Below are 7,584 nucleotides of genomic sequence, written 5' to 3'. Positions count from 1 at the left end.
TCCACCAGGGAACACTTGGATCCACCAGGGATGCTGTGGTCTCTCGGGGACACTGGGGTCCTCCATGGATACCTGAGTATATTAGGAACACAAGAGTCTACCAGAGACACCAGGGTCCACCAGTGAAACCATGAGCTTGAAATGGGATCATGAGGCAAACAGTGGTACAATCTATTCAATTTGAAAGTGTGGAGCATGGCCAAGGTGAAAAAGAAGACCAAGATTTTATGGTTGGATTCTTTTTAATATGTCATGTCTATGAGGCATCCATGTCAGAAAAGTAAACCCGGCCAGACAGTCGGAGGTCTAATTCTAGATGGAGATAAAATCTGTGGTTTACATGCTTAAAGTTCATAATGAATGCCATATAAATGGACTAGATCACCCAGAGGTTTGAAGGAGTTCAGAACAGGTCCCCCCAAGAAGTACTACTTTGGATTATTTTTCGTTAAAGGCAATCAAGACCATATGGACTCAAAAGAAACTTCTGTACCCCCGTAACTATCTACAAGCATTTAAATTAAGGGACTTGCCCACAATAAGATAACATTTTATGACCTATCTATACGGCAAGGAGAACATCTAATGACTGAACATCGGCTTTTCTTACCATTCTGCAAATGGCCCTCTTCCCCTCTGGAACCTCATTTTACCTTTCTGTCTCTGAACCACTCATGTATGTGGAGCGACTCTCTCATGTATAGGGAGTTCCCATACATATGTAATTAAAGTACCTATGTAATTAAATTTGGTTATTTCCTCTTGTTAATCTATTTCATAACACTTTAATTATTAGACCTGCCAAAATAACCTGGAAGATGAAGAAAAATTTCTTCCTCCCCCACAGGTCATTAATAAACAAGCAAAGAGCAGTAACAAAAAAAAATTATAGTGAGGTGAGCGCTCTGAGGGAAGCTAAGAGGTGATGAGCAGCCGCAGCAGCGAGCAGCAACCAACATGATTCTGAGAGGAGCTCAAGATGACTCATTCTAACTAGTTCAAGCTGAACCAGCTACCCAAAGTCGGCACCTCCCAGGTTCTCTTGATCTCCTCCTGAGACACATTGGTGTGCCTCTACGATGTGCTATCCAACTCCATGCAGCTCAAGTGCCAGCACACCAGCAGGGTCCTGAACTGCACTTTCTGTGATTCAATGCATGCCCGGAGTGGGGGATTAGTTCATCAATTGAAAATTCGGGATTTGAACACTGATTAAGAAAATCTGGTCAGAACCCACAATGCCCCTATCGGATGTGTTGAATACTGTCCAGAAGTGAATAGGATGGTTACTGGGAGTTGGACTCAGACAGTTAAATTGTGGGATCCCAGAACTCCTTGTAATGCTTGGGACCTTCTCTCAGTCTGAAAAGGTGTATACCCTCTCAGTGTCTGGAGATGGGCTGATTATGCACACTGCAGGCTGCAGAGTGTTGATGTGAAACTTACAGAACGTGGGCTATGTGCAGCAGCCCTGGGAGTCTTGCCTGAAGTACCAGATTCACCACATACAAGCATTTCCAAACAAACAAGGTTATGTATTGAGCTCTATTGAAGGCCAAGTTGTTGAGTACTTGGACCCAAGCCCTGAGGTACAGAAGAAGTATGCTTTCAAGTCACAGACTAAAAGAAAATAATATTAAGCAGATTTACCTAGTCAATGCCATTTCCTGTCACAACATCCACATTATATTTGCCACAGGTGTTTCTGATGGATCTGTAAATATTTGGGATCCATTTAACAAAAAGTTATTGTGCCAGCTTCATCAATACCCCACCAGCATCACATCACTTGCCTTTAATAATGATGGGAGTATACTTGCAATAGCATCATCATATATATATGAAATGAATGACATGAAACATCCCAAAGATGATATCTTCACTCATCAAGTGACAGTTGCAGAAACAAAACTCCACCTAATCACCATGCAAAAGTGGTTTCTCTATAGAGAGCTTTGTTTTCCCTTCTACAAATATGTACTTATCCCTTTAGGCAATGGTCTCCAGCCTTTTTGGCACCAGAGACCAGTGCTCCTATGAGAATCTAATGTCTGATGATCTGAGGTGGAGCTGAGGTGGTGATACTAGCGCTGGGGAGCAGCTGCAAATACAGATGAAACTTCACACCCTCGCCTGCTGCTCACCTCCTGCTCTGCAGCCCAGTTGCTAACAGGCCACTGACTGATACTAGTCTACAGCTTGGGGGATGAGGACCCCTGCCCTAAAGGATGTGTTAGAATCATTGCAGACACGTTATTTTGTATGTGGATTTCTCTGTTTTCTGTCTGACACAAAATATGTCTGTGCCCTTTCATGCTGACTGTGTGTAGGGTAAGGAGGCTCAGTGTTCTTGTGCAGCAGTCAGAATTGTTTCTCTCCCAGCAAGCCCAGTTGCTATTTCTGAGCAGCTTGAGCTCATTTTGTTATTTCTATGCTGTCTAATAAATCAGAGATTCAGAACCCTTAAAGAAGCATAGTGATAATAGACTCTGTAGGGCCCATGGTTGAGCTATAGCTGTGGATGCACTTCAAATGTTATCACCCACGTAGAGGATCTTATGCTGGTAAACATGCCATAGAGGATCATTAAGAAAGGTAGAAATGGAGGAGAAGCTTCTTGTTGTCAAGAGCCAGAGATGTGAAGGTCCTGAGGAATAAAGATGAGCAAGCCACTTACCTGGACTGCTCTGAAAGAAACCAGAATGTGTCACCCCAAAAATGAGCCACTTTGGCACATTGGTCATTTTTAATAAAACTCACAACACAGCAGATTCGAAGGTTCTCTGAACTTCCTTTTTCTTCCTGAGAGTAGAAGATAAAACTCCCATGTGAAAGGTACCCTCCCTGGAACCAGGAGGAAGAAAGACAGTTTTAATCACCAAAGATGGGGGATGGAGAGGTTAGGAGGAGTGGAGGTGGGGACTGGAATATTGAGGTCTTAGCAATCTATACCAACCACCTTTGTCAAACAAGCTGCTGTCTTCCTAGTTATACTTCACCGTGGACTACCTACCCTTAGCCCAAACCAATCCCTTTGTCTTGTCTATTCTTCACAAATTTATTGATTCTTTGTCTAAAAGGTATAAAAGGTATAAAAGCTTCTTGCTCTTGTCACTTCAAGTCTCCATTCTTTTGTGAAGGTTCCCATGCACATGTAAACATTAAGTGAAATCAGTACACACTTTTCCTGTTCATCTTCCCTGTGTCAATTGCATTCTTAAGCCCAGCCAGAGATGCTAAGAGGGCAGAGGAGAATCTTTTCTTCATTATGGCTTCTAGAATGTCCAGTAAGATGCTAAATAAAAAGTGAACATTAGATGTTCGGAACAAAAGTATTCAGTGTCCATGGCAAGAGAGAGCAGTTTTTGGAGATATCTGGTAGAAGACTTAAGAGTGTATACAGAGCAAATGTTAGGTGAGGATATTGAAAGGATGCATGTTGAAATGACAAATATTCCCAAAAATTCAATTCTGAAGTGGCCCAGACAACCTGGGTACTCAAAGAGAAACAGTCATATAATACTGAAATGTGGTTTGGGGGCTTGTTTTTAAATAAGCTTTATTACTTTTTTAGACCTCTTTTTGGTTCACAGCAAGATTGTGCAAAGCGTGCAGAGTTCCCATATGCCCCCTGCTCTACTGCCATTTCTCCCCCCAACACACACACACACACACACACACACACACACACGCACACACAGGTGCTCAGAGCCTTCCACTTCCCCACTACCCTATTAACATCCTGTACCAGAGCAGTGTGTTGGTTACAATCAATAAATCTCCACTGACATATCATGATCACCCAGAGTCCAGAGTTTACATCTGGGTTCACTCTTGGTGTTGTACATTTTATCTATGTATTTTGACAAATGTATCTCATCAGTATGATATCATATAGAATACATAGTTTTACTACCTTAAAAATTCTCGGTGTTCCACCTATTTGTTCCCAGTTCCCACCCCCCACCACTACCATCCACTACCCACCCCGCAACCCCAGACAACTCACTGATCTTTTCATTCTCTCCATAGCTTTGCCTTTTCCAGAATGTCATATATAATTGGAATCAGGAGATATATGACCCTTTTAGATTGGCTTCTTTTAGTTAGCAACATGCATTTAAGATCCCCACTTGTCCCCTCATGGCTCTATAGCTCTCTCATTTCTTTTTAGTGCAAAATAACACTCCATTGCCTGGATGAACCTCAGACTATGTGTTCATTCACCTTCTGAAGGGCATCTCAGTTGCCTCCAATTCTGGCAGTTATATATAAATATCTGTGTGCAGGTTTCTGTGTGGATATAAGTTTTCAACTCATTTTAGTCAATCAATACCAAAGAGTGAGATGGATAACTGAATCATACAGAAAGAGTATATCTGTTTAGTTTTGAAAGACATCACCCATATTCATAGAGTTTCTTAAGATGGTAGCTGAGAGCATGTCAGCATACTGAAGAATCAAGCCAATGAAGAAGGTAGAATTCAAAGATGCCAGAAAGGAAGATGTCACTGAAGCAAAAACCTCACCTCCACCTCCTTAGGGTTTATGACTGAGCCTGTAAGAAATACAGATTTATTTCCTTTAAGTTTTACATTATAAATGGAGTCCTCCTAAAAATACCAGAGAAGACCCAGAGAAGTGACAATACTTAAATGCTTTTATATTAAGTTGAAAAAGAGGTGATTGTGGAAAAGTAACTAAACTAGGTGGAGAGGCTAAGGGAAGATAAGAATTATTATTAACAAGGTCTTTTTGTTCAGAATTCTCTCATTCTCAACTTCTCATCCTGGACAATAAGAATGTCACTCTTCTTTTGGAATAAGGAAGTTATCTTCCATAAGGAGAGTGGGGGTTATCACTTGCTTTCAGAAAGGAAAGGTCACAGCATCCTTCTTGTACCTGCTGTTTTGAGGAGTTTTGTTTGTCGGTTGTTGGTTGTTGTTGTTGTTGTTGTTGTTGTTGTTGTTGTTTTAAAGTATCTGTAGCTCAAAATAATATTCTGGTGTTTTTTACATCTAAGTCTTTCATCTTGGGTTTGGCTTTTGACAGGAGGTGAAGCAGGACAGGGCAAATTCTCCCAAGCGGGCCTGCACTGAGAGAGAGCATTTTGTGAGCACAAGAAAGAATTCAAATGCACACCAAAATTAGAGTCAAAAGAAAAGTTTATTAGAGATGGGGTAACATTTTATAGACAGAGCATGGTCTCCTTTCAGAGCCAGAGAGCAAGAGAGCCTGAGATTCAGAGGAACAGACAAAGAGAGGGACAGAGACAGTGAGGTAGGCAGAGTAAAGGCACTGAGAGGACGGAGGAAAAGACACTAAGAGGGACTGAGAAAAGACACTGAGAGAGACCCCAAGTGTTTGGGGAATTCAATTTATATATCATTCTTAGTTTCTGTGAATTTCAGTTTAAAGACCCATTGTTTATCCATTTTCCTTTGATAATATGGACATACAATATAAAAGGATAAGCATATGTAGCGTGTAAAGGTAAGAATATATATGTAGGTGAAAGGCCTGCTGGCAGTTCCCAGTCTTTGATCCATAGACACAGGTAATGAATAATTTTATTTTGTGTAGCAAACCACTTAAAGGCTCTGTCTTTCTGTTTTCCCTTCTTGTGTGGGGAAATGGTTTGTTAGCAACTCCAGCAGAAATCTTCCTTTGTTCTGCAGGGGTCCTCCTGGCCTGGCTGCAGAGCTGATCAGCATATTGCAGCTTCATTTAACATTTTAGTTCTCTTGCTTCCTCTCTACATTAGAGGGACATATTTTTCAGACAAGATGAGGGCAAGCAGAGAAAAATAGGATGGATGTGGGCCTGTGCTTATTTTTCCTTGTATGGGGGGAAGATGATTCAGCTCTTGCTAGATGGTATCTAATTTCTCTCTGTATGATCAGGTAAGATATCAGGCAAAAATAGGGAGAATAAAGATAAGAACATATAGAAGACTGCTTATAAAGGGTGGGGTTTTCAGAGCAATGATTTCATCAGAGGCACATGAACGTAAATAATTTCTGGACGATGGTAATGACTAATTTGATGTATAGGTCATTTTGAATGTATGGTGGCCACTTTTGGATATGGTCTCCAGCTCACCTTAGTGATGTAGGTATACCAGTATAAGTCTGGGCTCATCCTGGAATGGAATTGTGCCAGAGAAAGAGAGAAAATAGTAATTAAGCTTCATGTATTTATGAGAGTGACTTTCTAAAGTGAATGAGGTAGGATACCAGCTGGATTTTTGCTTGTTTGTTGGATATTTGGGGGTAATAGAGGGTTATTTATTTGTGTATTTTCTAGACAAGGTGAAAGAACTCTTAAATGGTGGTATTTGTAAGAGAAGATTTGGCAGGATAGGGGGATAAGAGTGAATCTATTTACCAAAATTCAGGAGCATCTGTAGTAGCTCAGACACAGGCCTTTTAAGAAATAGGCAGAGAGGGAAGTTTAGCTTAGGTCATCCCAGCAATAGCACCTCGGTAGTAACAACAGAAGTTTCCTGAAAAACGAGTTGCAGGAGGCAGCGTGCACCACCCTCCCTCCCCCGCTAAGCCCTCAGCCTTCAGCATGAAAATGCCTAACCTGTTCAAATGCACATATTTCTTCCTGAAGTCTGTGCTGAAAAGAACTATGCATTTTGGCCTTGGCAGTGTAGAGCCAATCAGCTCCCCAGCCATTGATGCCCTCAATAAGAGACACTTGGATGTCTTAAAGGTTTGCGAAGCACAGGACCATACGAGGCAGCACTTCCCTATAAACACCAGCTATCTCCAGTAAAGGAAGGCTCCTCCACTTCTGGAGGCTGTGCCCTTGCTTGGGAACCATCCCTAGCTGCCATGCCTGGAGGACACAGGCTGCTAGAGGCTGGCTGAGAAAATAGATATTACACATGCACCAGCCACTGTTGTTACCAGAGAATGAGGTTCTGTTCCCCTCTTGACAGGTTGTCCAGGCTCTTGGTGTCTCAAACAAAGAATTGAGCAAGACACCGAAATACAGCAGCAAAAGAATAGCTTTATTGGAAAGGAAAGGAAAGCAACAGTATACTTCCTGATGTGGGAGCAGGCAGAAAAAGAAAAGGGTGGCTCAAGGGTCTGGTAACAAAACCTTTGGGTTTTTATACCTAATTACTGTTGGCGTTTACTTTTCTTAGAGGATTAGGCTTCCTTAATGGATAACTAAGATGGATGGGACTCAGTGACTCATCATTTACTTTCCGTACATGTTCATTCCCAGAATTCAGTCTGTTATAATGATATTAATGAACTTTCAGGTATATGCATTATATTATAATGATGGCACAATGAGGCTCAGGTGAATTGGAGGTCATTATGGTTTTCATTGCACAGGTGCGAGTGATCAGCTTAAACTGGTACCTAATTCTCTGCTTGTTTCTTTGCAGAAGTTACTTTTTAGCCCAAAAATATCTTTTGGCTTGCTTTATTGTGGGTGAACTGGGACAGGCCTTTTCTAGAACAGGATGGCCTCAACATTTTTCAGGGGACCCGAAATCCCCTATCTTTCCTGCCTAACTTTTTTCTAAGAGCTATGAACCTCTTTTTAGTATGGATGTTGAGG

The 7,584-nt window shown here is 41.5% G+C and overlaps 1 pseudogene; it reads left to right on the top strand.

Moving 5' to 3' along the window:
• Positions 1–149: 149 nt before the first annotated feature.
• The window catches only part of LOC102889857, a 29,439-nt pseudogene continuing 22,004 nt past the window's right edge, over positions 150–7,584 (top strand).

The sequence above is a fragment of the Pteropus alecto genome, unplaced genomic scaffold (assembly GCF_000325575.1).
Source record: "Pteropus alecto unplaced genomic scaffold, ASM32557v1 scaffold38, whole genome shotgun sequence".
In the NCBI taxonomy this organism is placed as follows: Eukaryota; Metazoa; Chordata; class Mammalia; order Chiroptera; family Pteropodidae; genus Pteropus; species Pteropus alecto.
This window is presented reverse-complemented; position numbering and strand designations above follow the sequence as displayed.